Source organism: Gymnoscopelus microlampas (genome assembly GCF_963454915.1).
Source record: "Gymnoscopelus microlampas genome assembly, chromosome: 9".
In the NCBI taxonomy this organism is placed as follows: domain Eukaryota; kingdom Metazoa; phylum Chordata; class Actinopteri; order Myctophiformes; family Myctophidae; genus Gymnoscopelus; species Gymnoscopelus microlampas.
In genome coordinates, this window is record NC_139946.1 from 16,222,204 (window position 1) to 16,245,573 (window position 23,370).

A 23,370-nucleotide genomic window follows, 5' to 3' on the forward strand; every position below is an offset into this window, starting at 1 on the left:
TATTTGCAGGCGGTTGTTGTTCAGAGGAACTGAAACTGAAGGATACTCACAGGTCACACACAGAAAAATAACGGTTGTTTAATTGTTCTTTAAAAAGGCTACATGGTTCCATGAAGAGCCATCACCTACTTTAGTGAATGGTTCTTCATGTTCGTCCATATGGTTCTAGAGAGAACTATATGTTTTTTTTGGTTCTTTGATGAACCTTCATCCACTTAAACCATGTCTTAATAGACGACCATTCGTCGAAAATAGCATTTCCGGCTATTTTCGACGAAGAGATCCGGAGTAGAGGGAAGAAAAGGACCGGGCTCAAGTACAGACCCCTGGGAGACGTATATCTATGGGCTTAAGCGGTTAGGAAGAGTTCTTTATAGAAACATTTCAGATGTATGGTTCTATGGCATCGCTCTGAAGAAGAACCAGTTTCGGTTGCAGTCGGCACCTTTATTTTTCTGTGTGCAGGGCGGAGAGTCGGGGACAGAAGGATGGCGTGACAGAGGAGATGGTGGAAGGGCAAAGAGATGTTGTGGACGCGCTGTTTTTCACATGGTCGGCTCTGGGCGGGGTGGGAGGGAGATCAGTGTGTGTGTGTGTGTGTGTGTGTGTGTGTGTGTGTGTGTGTGTGCGCGCGTCCGGTAGAAGTGTTGTTTGTTTTCCGAGACGTTGAGTGACAGGGGCTGGCCACAGGGTACAATCAACGGTCGATGGTTTTTTCAATTTAGCTGAAACTCACCGACAGCGTTGAATGTTCACCGGGGCGAGCAAGGACCTGATGGTGAGCTGGGCTGACAGTCTGCTTAGAGATGCGGGGGGTGGGGTGGGGGCATTGGGGGAGACAAGGCGTCTCTCCGTAGGCGAAAAAGCTTCTCTCTCTTACACACACACACACACACACACACACACACACACACACACACACACACACACACACACACACACACACACACACACACACACACACACACACACACACACACACACACACACATACACAAACATTATCTCTCTGCCTCAATCTTTTTTTACTCTGTCTGTATCTGAGCACGGGGGGGGGGCACTAAAAAAGTAATGAGCATTTTCTTACCTCCCGAACCACTCCCCGTTTCTGACCCCGACAGACGTCCATTTTGAATGATAAGATTATCCATCTCCATTTGAAAGAGTATAATAATGGTGGTTTTATATCTTATAATCTTTAATATTATCAGCCTTTGTTACAGAGGGTAGTGCTTTTCATAACACCTGCAGGTATCAGTTGAGTCAGACCAAGAGTGGAGGTTTTGTTAGAAAAGGGGCGGTAATGTCTTTTCGGGCCTCTTCTTGCACTTGGTGTCATCAACCGGATTTACATTCTGTACCTGAGGGGGTGAAAATGAAAGGAAAAAAAGCTCCCCCTTTGAGTAACTTCAGGGTTCAAAACATGGTAGGATGAATAAATATAGATGTCTGTGGATTTTGAATAACACTGTCAATGATTTATTACTTTAATTATTAAAAGAGTTTCATTCGTCTACTAGTGCCACTACGGTGGCAGAGTTACTGTGTTGTTGCAACACATTAAGCCGTACAGAAACAACGTTCCAACAAGCAAACACACACTGTGCTTTGGGCCTTTACGACATTTCTAAAAGTCATAAATAATGTGTTTTTCTAGCTTCTGAGACTGTTTGCATCTGGTCATCTTTACCGCAAGACAAAAACGTGAAACGTGTGTCTTGTCTTCTTGTGTGAGGAGGAGGAAACACATTTTGTTTTCGCTTCCCAGCGGCAGTTTGGAAGTCATCTTGAAACTCCTGACTCATAGTGAGGTTTTAGTGAACACAGCACTTGGGTTTCTGACCCTGGCTTTTATCGGCATGTGAGCTAGCAATGTCTGCAGGTTGTGGCCAGATCTGCAAGCTCAAAACTAGGTGCGAAGCGACACGTTTTGAGCTTGTCGATCTGCTATTTTTGATACTTTTTCATTTGAATCCTGAAAAGTTACAGTTTTGGACATTATGAGGTTTCCACCCGACATAGACGATATTTACTCAAGTAACATACTTTACTTGAGTATTTTACATTTTCCAATACTTCATACTTTTATTCCACTACAATTCAAATATTGCACTTTTATCCCATTACAATTAGATGTACTTATTTATTATGAATACGAAACATACAGTATATTAATAACATAAGCCCTATTTTATACTTTAGATATTAAAACATAGCCAATCATTTTGTACTTTTATTCAAGTCAAATTTTGAATACAGGCATTATCTCTTGTAACAGAGTATTTTTATAATGTGGTATTGCTACATTTACTACTGCCACCACAGGCAGAATGCACTGAGGGCCAAAAACATGAAGTGAGGCATAGAGGTTTTGACGCTGCTAGGGCCCAGACTACGAACCTCTTACGTATGCAGCCAGATTGATAGCCATGTGGCGTTTCGCTATGATGTGGCAAGGGATTAAAAAGGAAGTGTTTTTTTGTTTTTGTCACATCGTTTGCCCGTAAGGGAACCGTCGGCCATTTCTCATGAGAGGGTGTAATTAGTACACGGCACTACAGTGCTGAATCATAATGGTTACTCATCATAAAAGGTAACGCTGAGATGTTTATGAGGACAAAAGAGAAGCCACTGCACAGCATTGCTGCGGGCGCTGAGTCAAAATGTGGTTGAGTGATTAATGTGGCACGACAGCCAGCGCCATGGGAGTGACTAAGAAAAGGAGCGTTTGGTTTGTCACCCATCTCTGTGTGACTCCTGTACGCACAGGAGCTTTTGTGTCCGCTCCACGAAAAAAAAAAAAACACAAAACAAAGGCACTTAAAGACAGCTCCTATATTATTCAATTTAACCACTTTGTCTAATCTACTGACTCACAATGCGTCGTTGGCTTGTAGATGACTATTTTCTGAGAATGTTCACCCCACAGAATAGTGATTAGGGTTCAAGTGGTAGTATCTGTTGTTTGTCGCAAATACAATTTTTGGAGCATACAAAAGTGAGTTGCGAGCCCCTGCTTAGTTTTTCATGATTCTATTTTTGCAGTTTTGCCCACCACGAAGTAACGGAGGATGTGCGTTATTCTTTCTTTGGAGGGTTCAAGTGGTTAACATTTTATTATCATCTCTGCTGGGTGGAAGCTTTGTAGCAGCTACAAACTTCAGGCGTCGCTTTGTGTTTTCATGTTGCTGGCTTCTATTGGATGGTAGCCTTGTCGCTTTGTATCTGACAGAGTTTTTTATTTCTTTATCGAAACCCCCAATACTAAAGGTACCGCCATCCAATCCCTTCCTAATTATTTTGTATGGTGTCTGTCCCCAGCTGCCTTTGAACAGTTTGGGAGCACTGAACCGAGACAAATAGAAATGGAACAACCCAACCGGCTCAATCTAAAACATCAGGCGGGAGAAGAAACAGTTTGAGGGCTATTGTGGAAGCATTGGTTCCAAAAGCACAGTTCTCACTGCGAGGGACTCCACTAACATAGACTAAAGTACAAGAGAAAAGCAACAGTTGATCGAACGAATCGATGTAATCAATTATTTAAAACAGAATCAATGATCGATTCTGACAAAAATAATATATTGTTCCCCACAAAATGTTTTCAAAATAGCAATGTATGATCTACAAGCTCAATGCAACACGTTGTGAGCTTGTAGATTGGCTGTCATGTGGCATGTATTTGTTGATAAAAATGTTTTTAATCAAATTATCAAAGAAACGTGATTCTCAATTATTCGATTAACCAAAAAAAAAGTAATCAATAGAAAAATCCCTACAAATAGAATCGATAGTTTGCAGCTCCTAGAACTAAAGTGAGTTGAGTGACAGTGTTGGAGTGGACAGAAGCAAGGGGTCGAGGAGTGTGGCTCTTGATAAGGTCATGTTTGACCCGGAGGATGGAGGGAGGGAGGGACCACGGCCAAACTAGGAAGACAGATCACAGGAAAGGGGAGAGAGAGAGAGGGAGGGAGAGAGAGGCCCTGAGCTGACAATCTGCTCCAAATCTAGATGACAAGTGTCTGTTCATGGGCCCTTAAAGCGGCCTGGTTTGGGGGATTGATGGCAGGGAGAGAGAGATGAGGGGGTACGGAAGCGAGACGGAGTCAGGAGGAGAAGGGCAAAGCGTGGGAGAAAGAGACGGAACGAGGCAGAGAATGAGTCGGGTGTCCATCTTTCAAACACGCTGGCCTTAATGGCAACGACAGCCATGACATTTTACTACTGAATCATTTTTAGATAAGTGGGTGGTCGGGTTGGGTGTGGGGGGGCGGGTTAAAGATGTCAGAAAGCGACAGCCTCGTGACTTGAGATGAGTTCTGAGACATCTTTTTGTGTGTGTGGAGGCTTAACAAGAAAAGTTTTTAAAAGGCTGTAAAAAAGAATTTAGGGGAGAAACAAAAGAAAGTGGTTACTTTGCCAGGTGGACACAAGTTTGCACCCCCCCCCCCCTCCAAATATAAAAGAAATCCACCCAAAGCGGCTATAAAGGAATGAACCGGTAGAACAAGCCAGCGTAACATACTGTAGATACCTTCAAAGTTTCAGCGCGGTGCGGCTTGTCACAACAGAAGCATGGAGGTCACAATGACACATCATTCACAGGCCGATCAAATGTCTATGTAATAACAAAAGGGGATGTCTGCAAAGAGTACAAACAGTAGTATGTGACTATCATTGTTGTCAGGCAGAAACCTCCTATCTCCATATTTCATTATATATATACTGTAATATATATCATATAATATATTAGTTTTTCCCCCCGTAAATTAATGCCCTTCTTCGTCAAACGATAGTGTCACACAAAAGTAGCAAAAGTAAGATCCCAATGCGTAGCTAGCATGGTTTTAAGTTAAAGTGTTTTAGTCTGTCTGTGGGGTTATATGAATATTGAACCAATAAAAACTATGTTGTTTGTGAATAAATAATGACTACATTGGATCCATTGGAACACAGATTTTTTCCCCCATTTACTCAAAACAGTTTTGGACATAGAGGGTTTCCACATCTTCTTTTAGATGTTTTTCTTTTTTCCTTTATTCCTCAAAGATCTCCTTTCGCCCAGAGGGGGTGGATGGATGGGTGGGGGTGGCGGTGGGGGACTCAGGCCTTGGCTGAGCTGAGAGGAAGGGACATTTGGCTGACAGGTGGAGGAAGGGGGGGTGTGGAGGTGGAGCAGGTGCTTGGGCACGCTAGCTTTTCCTTCAGGCACTACTGCAGTGATTCTCTGTCAGAGAAAAGACAGGTTTGTGCTCTCTCTCTCTCTATCTCTCTCTCCATCTCTCCTTCTACGGTCTCTCTCGCTCTCTGTCTCCCTTTCCCCTCACCTCTCTCTCTCTCCATCCCTCCCTGTCTGCTTCCTCCCACCCTCTCACCTCTCTCTCTCTCTCTCTCTCTCTCTCTCTCTCTCTCTCTCTCTCTCTCTCTCTCTCTTCTCCTCCATCTCTCTGTCAGGCTGTGCAGGTAGAGGAACGTCCTGGTGTGTGTGTGTGTGTGTGTGTGTTTGTGTGTGTGTGTGTGTGTGTGTGTGTGTGTGTGTGTGTGTGTGTGTGTGTGTGTGTGTGTGTGTGTGTGTGTGTGTGTGTGTGTGTGTGTGTGTGTGTGTGTGTGTGTGTGTGTGTGTGCGTGCGTGCGCGTGTGTGTCTTGGACCTGTAGTAGCCCTCCTGCAAGGGGAGGCCAATCTCCTTTGTGTGTGTGTGTGCGTGTGCGCACGCACTTTTATTACTATACTTGTGAGGGCCAAATGTCCCCACAAGTATAGCGAGGTAGAATTTGAGAAAAAAGACATTGTGTGAGGACTATTTTCCTAGTCCCCTGAGAAATGGTTGTTTTATGGTAAAAAAAAAGAAAAGAAAACATTTTTAGAGTTAGGCTTCCAATTAGGAGAAGATTCAGGTTGGAATTAGGGTTATAGGATCAGGCATTTAGAGGTTAGGTTCAGGGGTTGGCGTTATGCCTGATTTATACTTAGCTGCGGTCAGTTTCGTGCACCGAAAATAGACGATCTACGAGCTCGCTGTGACGTGTGGTGAGCTATTCTTGCCAATTTCCGATGCCGTTCTAAAATGTTGACGTCCCCACAAGTACAGCAATACTGTACAAACGGGGGAGTCTGTTGTGTGTGCGTCGTGTGCATGTTTGCATGCTTCATGGGTCGTGTGTGCTTCGTGCTGTGGCACGGTGTGAGCTTGTAGATCGACTATTTTCGGCTTTAGGGTCAAAATTTCCATCCTGAAATGTTCTGTCCTCACAAGTATAGTAACACAAACGCGTGTGTGTGTGTGTTGTAGTAGCGTTGCTGCAGGTAGATTCCAGTGTCCTCTGCATGCCTGCAGATTTACACTGTGAAGCTGGCCCTTCCGTAATACTCACCTGCCATGCACCTCCGGCTGTGTGTGTGTGTGTGTGTGTGTGTGTGTGTGTGTGTGTGTGTGTGTGTGTGTGTGTGTGTGTGTGTGTGTCGAGTTGGCTTCTTCCATTTCCTGACTTTCCGCACAGCTGGAATGATGTCTCTCTTTGCCTCCTGCCTTGCAATTACACACACACACACACACACACACACACACACACACACACACACACACACACACACACACACACACACACACACACACACACACAGAGGAGAGAATGAGGAAATGGACTGTTATTGCAGAGACGAGGTATTTGAAAATCCATCAGCTGTCTGGCATGAAGAGAAGCATGCGCACACGTGCACGCACACACACACACACACACACACACACACACACACACACACACACACACACGCGCACACACGCACACACACACACACACACACACACACACACACACACACACACACACACACACACACACACACACACACACACACACGCACACACAGTGTCAGGCTGGGTTTTGTATGGGGCAGATTACAGTTATTTGGATGGTGGGTGATTGAACAACAGAAAGACCACCCGGACCACCCGACATTTAAATGAATGCACTTGTAGTTAGAGTGGTTGATGACAGTGCTTTTCATGTCAAGGACCCCCAGGCTGACATGTATTTAGGCCACGGACTCCCCTCTGAAAAGAATTTGTGCCAGGCACAAGATTTGTCAAGATTGGTCAACAATTTTCTAAAATACCCAGATGTACGAAACTCACAAGCCCCGTAGGGCTTTGAACCTTAGTGTTCCTTATTCCGGCGTGAAAATTCTGATCTACAAGCTCACAATGCTTTGTGTTGTCAGCTTGTAGATCTGCTATTTATTTTTAAATGTCACATGTGAGTTTGTGGGTATTCAAACAATAGTAACAAGAGCTTGTGACAAAATAACATTGTATGCATTGGCAGTGGTGTAAAGTAACTAAGTACATTTACTTAAGTACTGTACTTACTTAAGTACTGTACTTAAGTACAATTTTGAGGTATTTGTACTTTTCTTGAGTATTTCCAATTTCCAATACTTTTACTTCTACTGCACTACATGTCAGAGGCAAATATTGTACTTTTACTCCACTACAATTATTTGAAATATTTAGTTACTAGTTACTTTTCAGATATAAATTATTACATTATGAAACATACATTAACCACTTTAGCCCCATTTTATACCTAGGCTATTTGAAAATAGCCGATCTACGAGCTCACAACGCGTCGCCTCGTCGCGAGCTTGTAGATCTGCTATTTTCAAATATTTTAGTACTTTTACTTTTGGTACTATTAGTACATTTTGATGCCAATACTTCTGTACTTTTACTCAAGTAAATTTTGAATTTGGGACTTTTACTTGTAACAGAGTATTTTTATATTGCAGTATTGGAACTTTTACTTAAGTAAAGAATTTGAGCACTTTTTCCACCACTGTGCATTGGAACACGATTTGCTGAAAAGTAAGGTTTCCACCCGACAGCGACGACGATCTGTATAATATCTGTGTATAAATAAGGTACAGATTGTAAGATGGTTTTAGATACAGAATGAAATGCGCAATCATTTGTGAGCCGGGAGGGGGGCTCCAGGTTTAACCTGGGGGGGGTCCGACTCCGAAGCCAAACCTGCGAGCAAGACTATATTCATGTTCATCACACACACTCACTGATTGGAACTGACAGGACACACACACACACACACACACACACACACACGCGCACGCGCGCACACACCCGCCTGCATACGCACACAACATTTCCATTCGTGGAGGTAAATCGATATTTCAAGGGCGACCTGCCGCTCCACTGGGTTTTCAAAAACACAGAGACAGATTTTCTGCCAACTGTGCTGCTGTGTATTATACTCTAGGATTTTAAACTACGGTTTAAAATAAGCTATTTCAGTTTATATTCATTCAGAAAGAGGTTGTGAGGGGGAATGAGAGACGGGTTAGAGAGAGAGAGAGAGAGGAAAGGGCCAGACAAGTGAAAGACAGACAGTGTTGTATGACTACTGAGAGAGAGAGATGTTCGATTACTAGAGACAGAGAAAGAGAGAGACAAGGATAAGTGAATAATGGGTAATAGGTTGAGAATGAGACCTATACGCACATGTTTACCCACAAACCCACACATACTGTAACACACACAGACATACTGCAAGTTCATGAACACACACACACACACACACACAAACACACACACACACACACACACGCACGCACGCACGCACGCACGCACGCACGCACGCACGCACACACACACAAATGGCCTGCAAATTGTGAAAATAGGTTATTTTCCCCCCATATTAAATGTTGACGCAGCTGCACATTAAAACAGTTAACAGTTTTAGGATCACAAAATACTAAAGAATGTGTTGTTAAAGTCATCTATTTTTTTCTGTTTCAGAGAGGGTATGGGGCGGGTATAATCGATCTGCATGTCTAGTATCCTTGGCTATTGAGTCGCATTATTCTCTAGTACACACATGAACATGTATACGTACTTGCACACACTCAAACACACACACACACACACACACACACACACACACGCACACGCACACGCACATCCTCCCCCCCTGGCTTCCACCTATATGGTTTGCAGTGTGCTGCTAAGCAGGAACATCAATAGCGCTGTCCATTAGCTCTCCTCCCCCATTCTGGAGAGCTTTAATAGCCTTGCATGTGTAGCATTAGTGGCTGAGAGCCGTTGCCTGATGACCAAAAGCCTAATTCCCCTTTAGACTCGTAGGTTAAGATGCTGGCTTCCTACGCGGTAGACCTGTGTTCGAATTAAGCTATATTACACGAGAGGGTGTGCTTTACCGTCATTATTGGCACGCCAGTGATGCGGTCAGGAACGAGGCGGAGCCGAGTTCCGCAAGCTATTATACAACAGTTACCAACAAAACACATCCAAATGTATTCATATTGTGGGGCAATTCATAATAAAAATGTTTCGCTATTATCCGTTTCCCTGTAAAGAGAAGAGTTTATTTGACTGAGACATTAAATAGTCCCTGTAGCAGCGCTCTGAGGCACCGTCTCATCAACACAGCTGATTCCAGTAGGCTATATGCTCCGTCGTACGACCGTGTCACGTGGCCAAAATAACTGATCTACAAGCTGACAACGCGTCGCGATGGCGACACGTTGTGAACTTGTAGATCGGCTATTTTTGCCGTGCGATACCTTCGTACGATAAAGTAGCTGTTTGTTCTCCGGTGGCGGCGGTGGGTCAGGCTACTGTCTGTTTGTTTTCCTACCGTGGGACAGCGTGACGTCACAGCACAGCTGTGCCATATATGGTCTAATCAGGTGCGGACTGCAGTGCGGAGTGATTTATTAATGTGATTAGGCCCGTGCTATCATGCTGGTTTGAAGCACGGCTAGATAGCTATTTCAACCAATCAGATTGCTTGGTCGGAACTACCTGTTGTATAATGATAAATCATACTCTTCAGGATTACAAAAATAGCAAAAGCAGCAGATCGACAAGCTCACAAGGGCTTTCAGATCTGCTACTTTTGATGCTTTTGTGTGACACTGTTGTATGATCAAGTAGGGCGTTAATTTGGGGGGAAAAAGTTTAAATATGGAGATAAGAGGTTTCTGTCTGTAGCCGCAACTATATGTATTATGAGTCTGAAAATGTTAAAGTGAGATTTTCAATGCAGGACTTTTTTACGTGTAACAAAGTGCATTTTTACACTGTGGTATTGCTACTTTTACTTAAGTCCAAAATCTGAGTATAGCCTACTTACTTCCAGCACTGGTAAATGAGCCATAAATAAAAGCTCATCATGGCAGGTTTGTCTGTGCATCTATCTGGCCTTTCAGGCAGCATTACCGTCACGTCCTCCCCAGGCTAAATGGGGCTGTTAGCATCGTACCAACGAACGCGCAAATTAATGGGGGCCAATCGCTGACAGTTTGATTCACATAAAAAGCGGAGACCCCCCCGCCCTCGGACCCCGACGGCGCCTTGAAATGAGAAACAGATCATCGAGGAAGGGAGGGAGGAAGGAGATAGATGGAGGGAGGGAGAGAAGGAGGAGAGAGGGGGGAGAGAGGAGGTGAAGGCAGCCCATAAATTTACAGCTCCCATTTTCTTGTCTGGGGTGGGGGGAGGGGAGCCGGGGTGGGTGGTTGGGTTAGAGTGTTGCATTGTGGGAAATGCGGTGCAAGCTGTTAGGTTTGACACATGATGGGAGGTGGTTACGAGAAACAAACTAAGCCATTTACACATGCACGCGCACACACATACATACAAACCCACACACACACACACACACACACACACACACACACACACACACACACACACACACACGTTTGTGTTACTATACTTGTAAGGACATCAACATTTCAGGATGGCGATTTTATGAATGGCATTTTTACAATTTCTTGTACATTTCTTGCAATTTTTGACCCTAACCATAAAGCCGAAAAAAGCCGATCTACAAGCTCACAACGCGTCGCAGACACAACACACTGTGAGCTTGCAGATCGGCTATTTTCAGTGCATGACATCTGCACTCAACTAAGACAACTATGACTCAGGCATAACTCCAACCCCCTAAACCCAACCTGAATCTTTTCTTAATTCTAAAACCTAACTCTGAAATTGTTTTCTCACCATAAAAAAACAACCAGGAACATTTTCCTCACAATGTCTATTTCTTCTGCTACACAAGTATAGTAACACACACACTCTCACACACACACACACACACACACACACACACACACACACACACACACACACACACACACACACACACACACACACACACACACACGTGCACGCGACCCATGAAACATGCAAACATGCACACGACGCATACACCAGTGGTTCTCATTGTGGGGTACAGGACCCCCAGGGGTCCTTGGGGTGTTCCAGGGGGTCCCCAGAAAGATTTGGCTGTTCAAAAACAACAGATATACAAGCTCACAGCACATCACTTCATGCCTCACTGTGAGCTTGTACATCTGCTATTTTTTTATATTTGTAAAAACAGTATTGGAACATTTTTGCATACATTTGAAATCTTCTCTTCTGGGGGGTCCCTCTCTGGCACAACACATTTTCAGATGGGGGGTCCGCAGCCAAATACATATCATATTTGGGGGGTCCTTGACATGAAGACGTTTGAGAAACACTGGCTTACACACAACAGACTCCCAGTCAGTTAAAGATGAACAAACGTTTTAGCATTTAACATGAATGATAGGTCAACTGTAAGCGTTGTTCTTTTTAACTGACACTCAGGGATGCAAAGAGTGGCTGGATAATGGCCTTGTTTTCCTGCAATCACACAGTCATTACATTACAAATGCACTCCTCCTCCTCCTCCTCCTCCTCCTCCTCCTCCTTGGTGGTCTCTAGGGCTCCTTACCGTAAGAGGTGTGTGTCTGTGTGTGTGGCAGGATGGTGGTGGTAGTCGTAGACCATAGACAGATGCAGGAGGGAGCCACTTCACTGTGTTTGTGAGAAGGGGTTTTGTGCGTGTTTTGTGTGTGTGTGTTTTGTGTGTGTGTGTGTGTGTGTGTGTGTGTGTGTGTGTGTGTGTGTGTGTGTGTGTGTGTGTGTGTGTGTGTGTGTGTGTGTGTGTGTGTGTGTGTGTGTGTGTGTGTATAGTACATTTCGTTGCTGTCGAGTAGAAACCTCTTATCTCCATATTCTATCTTTTTGTGTTTTTTCGTAAATTAACAGCCTGCTTGATCATACTACAGCGTCACACAAAAGCATCAAAAGTAGCAGATCTACAAGCTCGAACGCGACGCGAAACGACGTGTTTCGAGCTTGTGGATCTGCTACTTTTGATGCTTTTGAATTAGAATTCTGAAAGTAACAGCTTTGGACATATGAGGTTTCCACCCGACAGAGACGATAGACAGATGCAGGGAGCCACTTCACTGTGTTTGTGAGAATGTGTTTTGTGCTGTGTGTGTGTGTGTGCGTGTGCGTGTGCGTGTGCGTGTGCGTGTACGTGCGTGTGCGTGTGCGTGTGCACGTGTGTGTGCACGTGTGTGTGTTTGTGTGTGAGTGTGTGTGTGTGTCTGTGGCGCGCAGCTCTTTCAAGTCTGGACCTGGACAGAAAACAAGCAGAGAGACAGAAACCAGAGGATAAATTCAGGTGTTGTTTGGTAAACCATGTTATTAAACAGTCATACACTCTATGACACACTGGCATACACACACACACACGCACGCACGCACGCACGCACACGCACACGCACACGCACACACAAACGCAGGCAGGTACATAGACACACATCCTGAGACAGTAAAACAAGCACAGTGATTTACCACTCCAGAAAATCAAGCTCTTCTGTTCACACATAATAACATACACTTACATTTCCAAACAGTCCATTTACAAAGCATCCGCCTGCGTCTTATATTATCTATTAATGGACCCGGCTTGACACGCTGCACCTAACAAGTGCTGGACAAAGTATTCAACCCCAGTTACTTTCGGTCAAAGTATTAACACATTGCCTGCCTAAGACGTATATATACGTCATTTAGAAATCAGCTGTTGCCTGCCAATGACGTATATATACGTCTTTGGAAAAAAGGGGAAAAAAAAAATTTTTTTTCAAAAAAAAATTTTTTTTTTTTTTTTTGCATTTTTTTATAATTTCAACCCTTGTCGAATTATGAACAGATTAGGAGCTAAAAATGTTCGAAGATTTGCTGCTCCATTCACTTCAATGTTAAAATTCAAACGGACAAACAATTCACTTTGTTTTTTGGTTTAAAACTCGTTGACATTTGTGAAACCACACCTGAATCTCATCTGTGATTAGAAACCATCTGGGGATCAATCATACTGGAGGAAAAAAATCTGTGGCTACGCGAACAGGTACCAAAAACATGGCAAAACCCTGGCAGGCAACAGCTAAAAATCTGAAAAAACTCTGGCAGGCAATGTGTTAATACTCCTGGTCAAATATTACAGAAGAAGCTCAGATCTTAACCACTTAAACTCTCTAGTCTAGACTTAGTAAACTAGACCTGTGTACTTTTGAACGCTGAGAACGCTTTTTTTCTATGTACACCAAATTTCTTCGCCAAAGATAGCCGATCCACAAGCTTGCAAAGTGTTGTTATGCGATGCGTTGTGAGTTCAAGTGGTTGAATAAATCAGCGTTGCTTCTTATAAACCCTGTTGGCCTAGTAGTAAGAACCTCCCCATAGACAGAGACACAAGTGGAAGGAAAGCCCACTCATAACCTAATTGGTGTAAACACCTTGGGTGGTCTCGTGAGAAACAATGACAACGGAGTGTGTGTCGTGTGTGTGTGTGTGTGTGTGTGTGTGTGTGTGTGTGTGTGTGTGTGTGTGTGTGTGTGTGTGTGTGTGTGTGTGTGTGTGTGTGTGTGTGTGTGTGTGTGTGTGTGTGTGTGTGTGTGTGTGTGTGTGTGTGAGTGTAGCTCTACATTCATCTACATGAAAACAAGCCGGTCAGAGGAGATGTGGAACACACAGCCAAGTCCCTCAAGGGTGACTGCTGCGTTCCTGGAAAGTATATTTTAGTGCAGTGGTTCTCAAGGACCCCCAGATATATATCATTTGGCTGCGGACCCCCATCTGAAAAGAGTTTGTGCCAGGCACTGCGACCTTGCTACATCTGCTATTTTTGTGTGTACGCTTTTTTTTTTTTTTTTACATAAATCTTCTCTTCTGGGGTTCCCTGGCACACAATATTTTCAGATGGGGAATTTAGGGGTCCTTGACACGAAAAAGGTTTGAGTGGTTAGACTGCAGTGACGTCTGTGTGTGCCGCAGCAGGGGGCAATAACAAGAAAGCATCTCTCCCCTCATCATGTGTCATGTCTTCCATGCTAGCGCTGGATGCGATGGCGAGACGTGATGAATTAATTATCAAGAGGAATTTCTGAGCGCAACATCTTTGGCTAGTCTGGCTTTTGTAGTCCAAAGAGAAGTTTTTTTTTGTGTGTGTGCCCAGACCACCATACAGCATGTTTTGAATTCGGAGCTTCAAGTACAGAGCTCAAATTCATATTTTGTTTTACTTAAAGTGGCACTATGTAACTTTTTTATGAATGAAATAAAATGTTGTCCAATCTGTATGGTAGAGCATAATACAACATATGTTTTAAAAAAGCTATTAAATGCATCATCTGATAACCCTGCTTTTATTTGGACAATGGATAACTTGAAATGAGAAATGTAGAGTCTAAAACGGTCGCTTGAGATGCGATAAACGGTTCTATTTATTCATGGTTTACCTAGATGTGTGCTATGATGAGCTACAGATGGGACTCCTTTGACCAATTCTACGGCTGGTTTAGTAGAAAGATGACTAAAATAGCATGACATTAGATTAGATCAGTGGTTCTCAAACTGTTTTACATTTCAAGGACCCCCTGTAACGCTGACTGTGTACAAATGGAACCAAATGGATCTGTGAGGGTCCATTTGGTTCCATTTGTACACTGTCAGAGTTACACACCTGCAAGTGTCAATTTGGACCCCCTCAAGGAACCCTGAGGGTCCCTGGACCCCACTTTGAGACCCATTGGATTAGATAATCTATTTGAATTTCACTTTTCATTCACACTGTCTTTGCCACAACAACTATTGAGAAAAGAAAAAAAAAACTGCATTCACTTCAAAGGGCAACTTCTTGTTTTTTAAACAAAAAATGTATTTAATTCTGTGCACATACATCTACCTACTTTTGCGTGTGTTAATTTGCAAACCACAACAGCCCCCACAACTGTCTAGACACGTTTTTTTTTTTTCATTTTCAAATGCCACATCTCTCAAACATGAGAGACTCGTCTGTAACCTACTAGTCTCTATTGGTGAGAAAATTAAAGCAACACTTTTTAACATACAAATTCTAAGCTCTCTCTGTGGGCTCAGAGAGAGGGAGAGAGAGAGAGAGAGAGAGAGAGAACACAATGATTGACCTTGACTGAATGAGAACTTGCCTGAATTGTTCCTAGTTTGACTTTGATGTAGTGTAGTGAAGTGTAGAGTGGAGAACAGAACAGTGAACAGCAGCAGCAGTCAGTCAGTCTCTCAGGAGAGATGAAGCCTTCATGTCACTAATATGACTGTCTGTTCTTTCACTCTGACTTTGGCTTTCTTTATCTCGTTTAGGACATTGGTTCTCAAAGTGGGGCCCGGGGGGATAACCACTTTATCCATTTATACATTGGCTATTCAAAAATAGCAGATGTACAAGCTCTCAGCGTGTCACTTTTTTTGAAAAATATCGAAGATGGGAACTAAAAACAAAACAAAAACATAAATCTTCTCTTCTGGGGGGTTGGCACAAACTCTTTTCAGATGGAGTGTCCGCAGCCAAATACATATCAATTTGGGGGGTCCTTGACACACAAAGAAATCCTCTTTCTCTCTCTCTCTTCCTCTCTCCCTCTCGCTCAATATCTCTCTCTCTCTCTCTCTCTCTCTCTCTCTCTCTCTCCCCATATCTGTGTGCATTGGGCGAGCAGGCTCATTGGAGGTTCTTCTCCTTCATTAGGGGCACGGCACAGAGAGTCGCCAATGTATTCTCTCATTAACACATCCATGTGCTGCACACTACATACATAAAATGAATAAAAAAACGAACCACGGACCACCCACACGTGTTTATGCTCCCTCTAACAAAATGCAACACTAAAGATGTGTGTTCTAACACCAGCTAAACGAGCCCCTGCACTCTAATACGGGGAAGAAGAGTTTGCTAATTAAAACTTGTGTTAATAAGAAGCTGTTCAACAAGACTGAGCTCTTTGATGTAGACCTGATAGCTTTCAATATGACGCGTCCAAATGTGATGTTGTTATCAGCCGTGTTCTACCAAACGTTTTTAAACGTGTTTAAATTTGTTTAACCACCTAACCCTAAGCCCTATGTTATAGTATTTTCAAAGAAATTGAGAAAATTCTTTAAAAATGTATTTGAAATTATGAACACTTTCACCAATACAAAATAGGGACACCAGGGATAATGTGGTTCACTGCATTGTGAATTGTAAGTGGAGCACAGAGAGACAAGGCAGGTTTATTTGTATGGCACATTTCAACAACAAGGCAATTCAGTGTACCTTGTTGAATTAAACATGAACCAAAGGAAGCATATTATAAAAGGATTTTTTAATTCAGTAAAAAGGAATAAGACAAAAGACGACAAAAAAACACCTATTTCCTTAATAGGAAACACCTATCACCTAGAGAGGTGATAGGTGTTAGACAGCACATCGTGTGTACCGTACCTAATAAAACAACCTACTAACTGTACTGTACAGGCATTTTGACTCTGGAGGACATTGAAACATCGCAGAGCCACTTGCTCCTGCTTTGATGTTTCGCAAAAGCAAATGACTCACTTGTAAGTGTACATAATACTATACTGTATATATATATATATACCTGCTGCTTTGATCATTCCTAGCCTCTGTTCACATACCATGTCACCACCAATCAAGCAACCGGCCGGCCGGCTGGCTGGCTGGCTTGCAGGCTGGCGAAAGAGGCAGGAAACATGGTGGAAGGAAGAAAGGAAGGAAGGAAGGAAGCTGGTGGTGACATGACACACAGCTCTGTTCATTCCCTCAGGAACACAGGGTGTGTTTTGGCCTATAGCCTAGCGTGTCTGTTTGTAGTAAAAAGAACATATATACTAGAGACGAGCACGGCTAGACCACCCAGTACACTCACCCAAATACCCCCCCCGCACGCCCGCACGCACGCCCGCCCACCCATCCCCCCTCCTCCCATATGCACATATTCACATAACCCCTCCCCCTTTCTTCTTCCAAAAAATGTCACAGATCTTAATTGTCTCCAGTAACGTGAGGCAGAGCAGTTAGTGAGCTTTTTTTTTAGACCTGTTGTTTTCAAGGAAAATAAACCACCGCTCATAGGTTGACAAAAAAAAAGTAAGATGAGGTGCTGGCGCTGAAGAAAAAACTGCAGCAGCACAATGCGCACACTCAGAAACAGTGGGCAGATATCAGAGTTTAATGCAAGCTTTCAGTCGTGTGACCTTCTTCAGGCATGAAGCTTGCATTAAACTCTCATATAATATCTGCACAGTGTTTTTGAGTGTGTGGCTGCTGTTTTTCTCCTTTAGACCTGCTGGTTTTTGACAAAGATGTTTGTCAAATTTTACGGACTCGGCATTATGAGTACTTTTTACTTTTGCTACTTTAAGTACTGTATATTTTTGCTGCTAATACCTTTTCTACTTTGACTAAAGTAAGATTTTGTATTTCTACCTTATGGTATTGCTACTCTTACTAAATACATCAGAATACTGCAATAACCCGACACACTGGGCGTGGATCTGTGCGCACTGTTTTTCTTTTTTTTCTTTTACTTAAGTAAAAGTAGCAATACCACAGTATAAGAATACTCTGTTACAAGTAAAAGTCCTGTACTCAAAGTACAAAAGTATTGGCATCAAAATAGCAGATCTGAGCTTGTAGTAATTATAAAATAGGTCTTAAGTGGTTATATTAATACTCCACATCTGCAAAGTAACTGAGTAACTAAGATATCCTCTGAAATGTAGTTGAGTGGAAGTATCAAATAGAGGTACTCGAGTAAGTACCTCAAAAGTGTACTTAACCACTTAAACCCCAGCATCCGACCTGTATTCTGGGAGAATCTTCGCAGAAAATAGCCGATTGACAAGCTTGTGAGCTTGTCTATCGGTTATTTTCAGCAAAGATAATTGATGTAGAGCTAAAACAAAAAAAAGCCACTGTAGTATAGAGCCCTGAGGGACTCCACTCAACAACGTTAAAGTGGTTGAGTAAAGTACTTGAGTGCATGTACTCGGTTACTTTCCACCAGTGTGCTCCGCGTGGAGCCAAGCCCGGCTCAGATGCGGAACCTCAAACCTCAGCCAGGCCTGGGTTGGGTTCGGGGCGTGGAGGAAAAGAAAGAGGCCTTTTTTTAGCACCAGTATTGACCTAAGATGGAAATAGACTTTTAATGTGACTTTCGCTAAGGTTATGCAGCGTAGCAGCGCACACCATACTCCTGTTAAAGCTCAACTCTGAATGTGGAGAAAAAAATGCATCTGTAAGAGTAGATTCGGCTATTTTTGCTATCTTTGCATGCCAGCAGTGTACGACACAGTATAATAGGGCTTGTGATTAAGTGATTAATCAGACTAATCAATTTAGTTGATCTAATGGAACAGTTTTGTGTCGATTTGTTGATATATAAGAAAAAACATATCTACGAAAACCTTGCTTCTCGATTATTTGAGTAACATACTTGAGCAAGATTAAGTCGGCTATTGGTTCTAGATATCGGTCTCAATATGTTCTCGGTTAATTGACCTCCCTGTGTCTGCCCATCTCCATAAAGTACCAAAGAGACTGGACGCTGTGAACAGATTTACCGTTTACTGTTTACAGTTTACTGTCGTATCAAACCGAGCTGTGCGTTCAGAGAAGTTGTAAACACAACCCTGGCTTTAACATTCCGGTGGAGATGTTCTGATAAGGAAGCCTGCAGGATGTTAAAAAACAGCATCCCACATCAAAGGAACGCAGCCTGCCGGGATAAAGTACCTCCCTCCCCAATATCAAAATGTGTACAGAGACGACCAGCACTCAGATGAAAGGGTGGAGGAGACAAGATGGTACACACACGCACGAGCATACATACACGCACACGCACACGCACACGCACACGCACACGCACACACACACACACACACACACACACACACACACACACACACACGCACACATGCACACGCACACAGACACGCACACGCTTTCAGTGCAATGAAGGCGACGGCTTAAAGGTTGTTTTGACGGCACTGTGCCTTTTGATGATAAGTTATTCTCAGTCAATATGAGAGACAGCTGAGGGGGAGAGACAGGCAGACAGACAGACAGACATACACAGGGAAAGAGACCGATTATAGTGACAAAGCAAGTGACATAGACAGACAGAGACATAATATCGTTGCTGTTGGGCAGAAACCTCTTATTTCCATATTTTTTACTTTTTTAGTTTTTCCGTAAATGAATGCCCTACTTATTCATACTACAACTACAGCGTCACACAGAAGTATCCAAAATAACAGATCTACAAGCTCGAAACGTGGTGCAAAGCGCCGCGTTTTGAGCTTGTAGATCTGCTATTTTTGCTATTTTTTGAATTTGAGAGAATTTGGGACATATGAGGTTTCCACCCGACAGAGAGGATAAACAAAGCAAGTGACACAGACAGAGAAACATCGGGGCAGATAGAGGGACGTAGAGACAGACAGACAGACAGACAATCCCCCAGTGACTCATCATGCCAGATGCATCCATCCCTAGCTTTGATCTAGTGCCCACTTCTCTCTGGTTTTTCGTTTCATGTGAATGGCTGAGAAGTTTAGCTCAAAGTACAATGAAATTCCACCGCCCGCACACGCACACGTACTCGCCCGCACACACACACACACACACACACACACACACACAAACATGCACACGCGCGCACGCACGCGTGCACAAAAAAAAACGAAAGGAAGTTAAGCAAAGAAAAGCCAATTTAAGACGGAAATAGAACAAGAAAAGAAATGAGATCAGTCAACAACAACCCCCTCCTCTCCTTCTCGTCCTCTGGGCGTTTTCAATTTCGTCGCTGTCGGGTGGAAACCTTGTATGTAAAAGAACCCAGTTACTTTTGAATCCAATGTAGTATTATTATTTTCGTCGCGTCGTGCCCACGTTTCAAGCTTGAGGATCTGCTACTTTTGATGCTTTTGTGTGACGCTGCAGTACGATCGTAGAAGTAGGGTGTTAAAAAAACTAAAAGTTGAAATATGGAGATACACGGTCTCCTTCCCGACAGCAGTGATATGTCCACCGGAGGGCTTGGAGGAGTATTAATCGGTCGGTGTCCCGGTTTTAGCGCCGATGCTAACGGCGGCCATTTGTTCCAAGCAGCGTGGCTAATGACCCTGAACTGATGCTACTAGCTAGGCGCCGGGCCGGGGGTCTCAGAGCACAGGGGAAGAAGGTATAAGAGAGTCTGTGGGGAGTAGAGAGACAGGAGAGGAGGAGGGGGGGGCGCTAATGAGAGGAAATGGGGACGCCAGCTACGGTCCATCATCCACTTAGCATCCAGACAGTGGTGTGGTGTGGTGTGGTGTGTCCCCCCTCCCTCCAACCCTCCTCCCCCTCTTTGGTTCCAAGCATGCGTGTGCGGACATGGCACAGAATCCCTGGCACAAAATATTTTCAGATGGGAGTCCGCAACCAAATACATAATTCATTTGGAGATCATTGACATGGAAAAGTTTGAGAATCACTGATGCATATCACAGGAGAACATGTTTAATGAAAACCCGTCCTCTTCTGGATCTAAGTGGACCTAATGTGAAGTATCCATCACCTGGCCTCTGTCGTGTCAGACGCTTTTACTCTGAAGGAAGGAAGCCAGGAAGGAAGTGAGCGAGAGTGTGCCAGACCAGACGTTCCCTGGCTTCCTCTAGCCTCACGTCACCAGGCTTTCCACCACGGAGGAAAGCCTGGTTTTCATTCGTGTGATGTGGTTTAGAAAAAGAAGGATAGGGTTCCGGTGGTGGGTTCCGGTTGGCGTCGCATTGTTTTTGTTCCCCACATAATGCGAATCAATTAGTCACGCTACGAGTTAGAATAAAAGATGGATATACCAAACGATTATTATACCAAACTAAACTCATTTTAAACTACGGGAATCATTTTGTAGACATTTTGTTATTTCCGCTCCAGACCGGTCCAGAAAACCTAAAAATGGTATTGATCCCAGGTTGGGCTTCCTCTGGACCGACCGCGTCCTCCCGCCTCGCCATCCGTTCGTCCGTCCGTACGTACGTGGACCGAGACAAGGAGGAGTCTTTGATCCGTCCACAGAAGCAACAAGCATCCAGACGTCCTGAGGTGCTCTCCCCGTGGGCGACGGGCGGGGCGGTGGTGGTGGGAGGAGGAGGAGGGGGTTGAGGGGTGGATGGATGGTGTCGTCCGTCACGCCGTTCATATTTCAAAAAGCGGAGGAGAGGAGCGGCAGGGAGAATGACAGCCACAACCAGTCATCGGTGTTGGGAGTCAAATTGATTGGCCGCATGGCATGCAGGGCCGGGGGGTGGGGTGGGTTGGGGGGGGGGACCGTGGCTGGAGACACGGCGAGTAATTGTGTTCTTCACGCTGACAAAGAAATAAGCGACAGATGATGCATGCCCGACCGTTAACCATGACGACGAGGGGAGTATGGGGAGAGAGAAGGAAGAGAAAGAAACCTGCAATTGAGCAACATCTATAAAAGAAATAAACTCCGCTGACAAGTAGCTACACTGAACGCACTCTTCGTGTCCTTGTAGGCGGAGTGATGCTGAACTGTCTATTTGTCTTGTTTTTTATTCTCTCTGTCTCTCTCTCTCTCTGTCTCTCTCTCTCTTTCTCTGTCTCTGTTCCTCTCGCTGTCTCTCTCTCTGTGTCTGTCTTTCTGTCGGTCTGTCTGTCTGTCCCTCTCTCTCTCTCTCTCCCTTTGGCAAAGACATGCATCAATCACCGGTGGATTAGTGACAAGAGAGTGTTATTATGGAGTTTGGAGCGCTGCCAAGCTCCACGCACGCACGCACACGCACACACACACACACACACACACACACACACACACACAAAATGGGATGGATGGATGGATGAGGGGATGAGGGGGAGGATAGAGAGGAAAGGCGGGAGGAGAGAAGATTGAGAAATGGAAATGGGGGAAGAGGGAGGGAGGGAGGGAGGGAGGGAGGGATGGGGAGAGAGGTGTTGGAGAAAGAAGTGTTTCCGATAGAGATGAGCAGAGAGAATTATTGCGGTTGGACAAAGAGAGAGGTTAGCAGAGGAGAGAGATAAGACCTGTACAATTAGAGCAAGAGGGAGGCTGAGAGTCTCCCACAGAATGAGACAGAGAGAGAGAGAGAGAGCCTTAACAATATGAGAGAGAGAGAGAGAGAGAGAGAGAGAGAGACAGAGACAGAGACAGAGAGACACAGAAAGAGTGTGTGTTAATGTGAGAGAGGCACAAAGAGAGACAGAGACCGAGAGAGAAAGAGAGAGAGAGAGAGACGAGAGAGAGAGAGAGAGACTGAGAGAGAGATGGGGGTGGGAGGGGCGGTGGAGCAGTGTCTCTAATGTCTTTATAAGGTCATAAAGCGCTGCACTTCCTGGCCCCTCTCTAATTGCTGTGTGTGTGGGGGGGGGGGGGGGGGGGAGCCCGCTAAACGAGCTCCTGTAAAACGCTGTCTGTCTGTCTGCCATGGCATCACTGCCAGCGCCTGTGGGAACCAGTAACATGGGCACTGGTGGTGGAACAAGTACTTCTTTTACTTAAGTCAGTGGTTCTCAAACTTTTTTGTGCTTCTGCAGTGGAGTAGATATAGGCTTTACATTATTGGAAATGTTACAAACTCAAGTAAAGTAAAAGTACCTCAAAATTGTACTAAAATTGTACTATGGGAGAGAGGGACAGAGAGAGAGAGAGGGAGGGAGAAATAAATGCTGTTTTTTAGGTTATCTCAAATTAAAAATGTAATTTGCGTTAAATTGGAATTGGAAAGAACGTTGAAGATGAAACGGGAGAGAGATGCTCTTTCAGGACCAGAGAGAGAGAGACGGTTAGCTGTTAGCAGACATGCAAATCTTCGCTGTCAGGTGGAAACCTTGTATGTCCAAAACCGTTCCTTATATTTCATTGTTAAAAAAAAGTAAAATAGTGAAACTAGCTGATCTATAAGCTCAGCTTTTACATCCGCTATTTTCACTACTTTTGTGTGACACTCATATATGATGAAGCAGGGCATTCATTTACAAAAAAGAAAGATAATAATTTGAAACATGGAGAAGATACAAGGTTTCTGCCCGACAACGACGCAAATGACTCCATTTCCCCGGAGGAGCCGTTATCCCTCGCGCTCCCAAAAGAACCCCCAAGA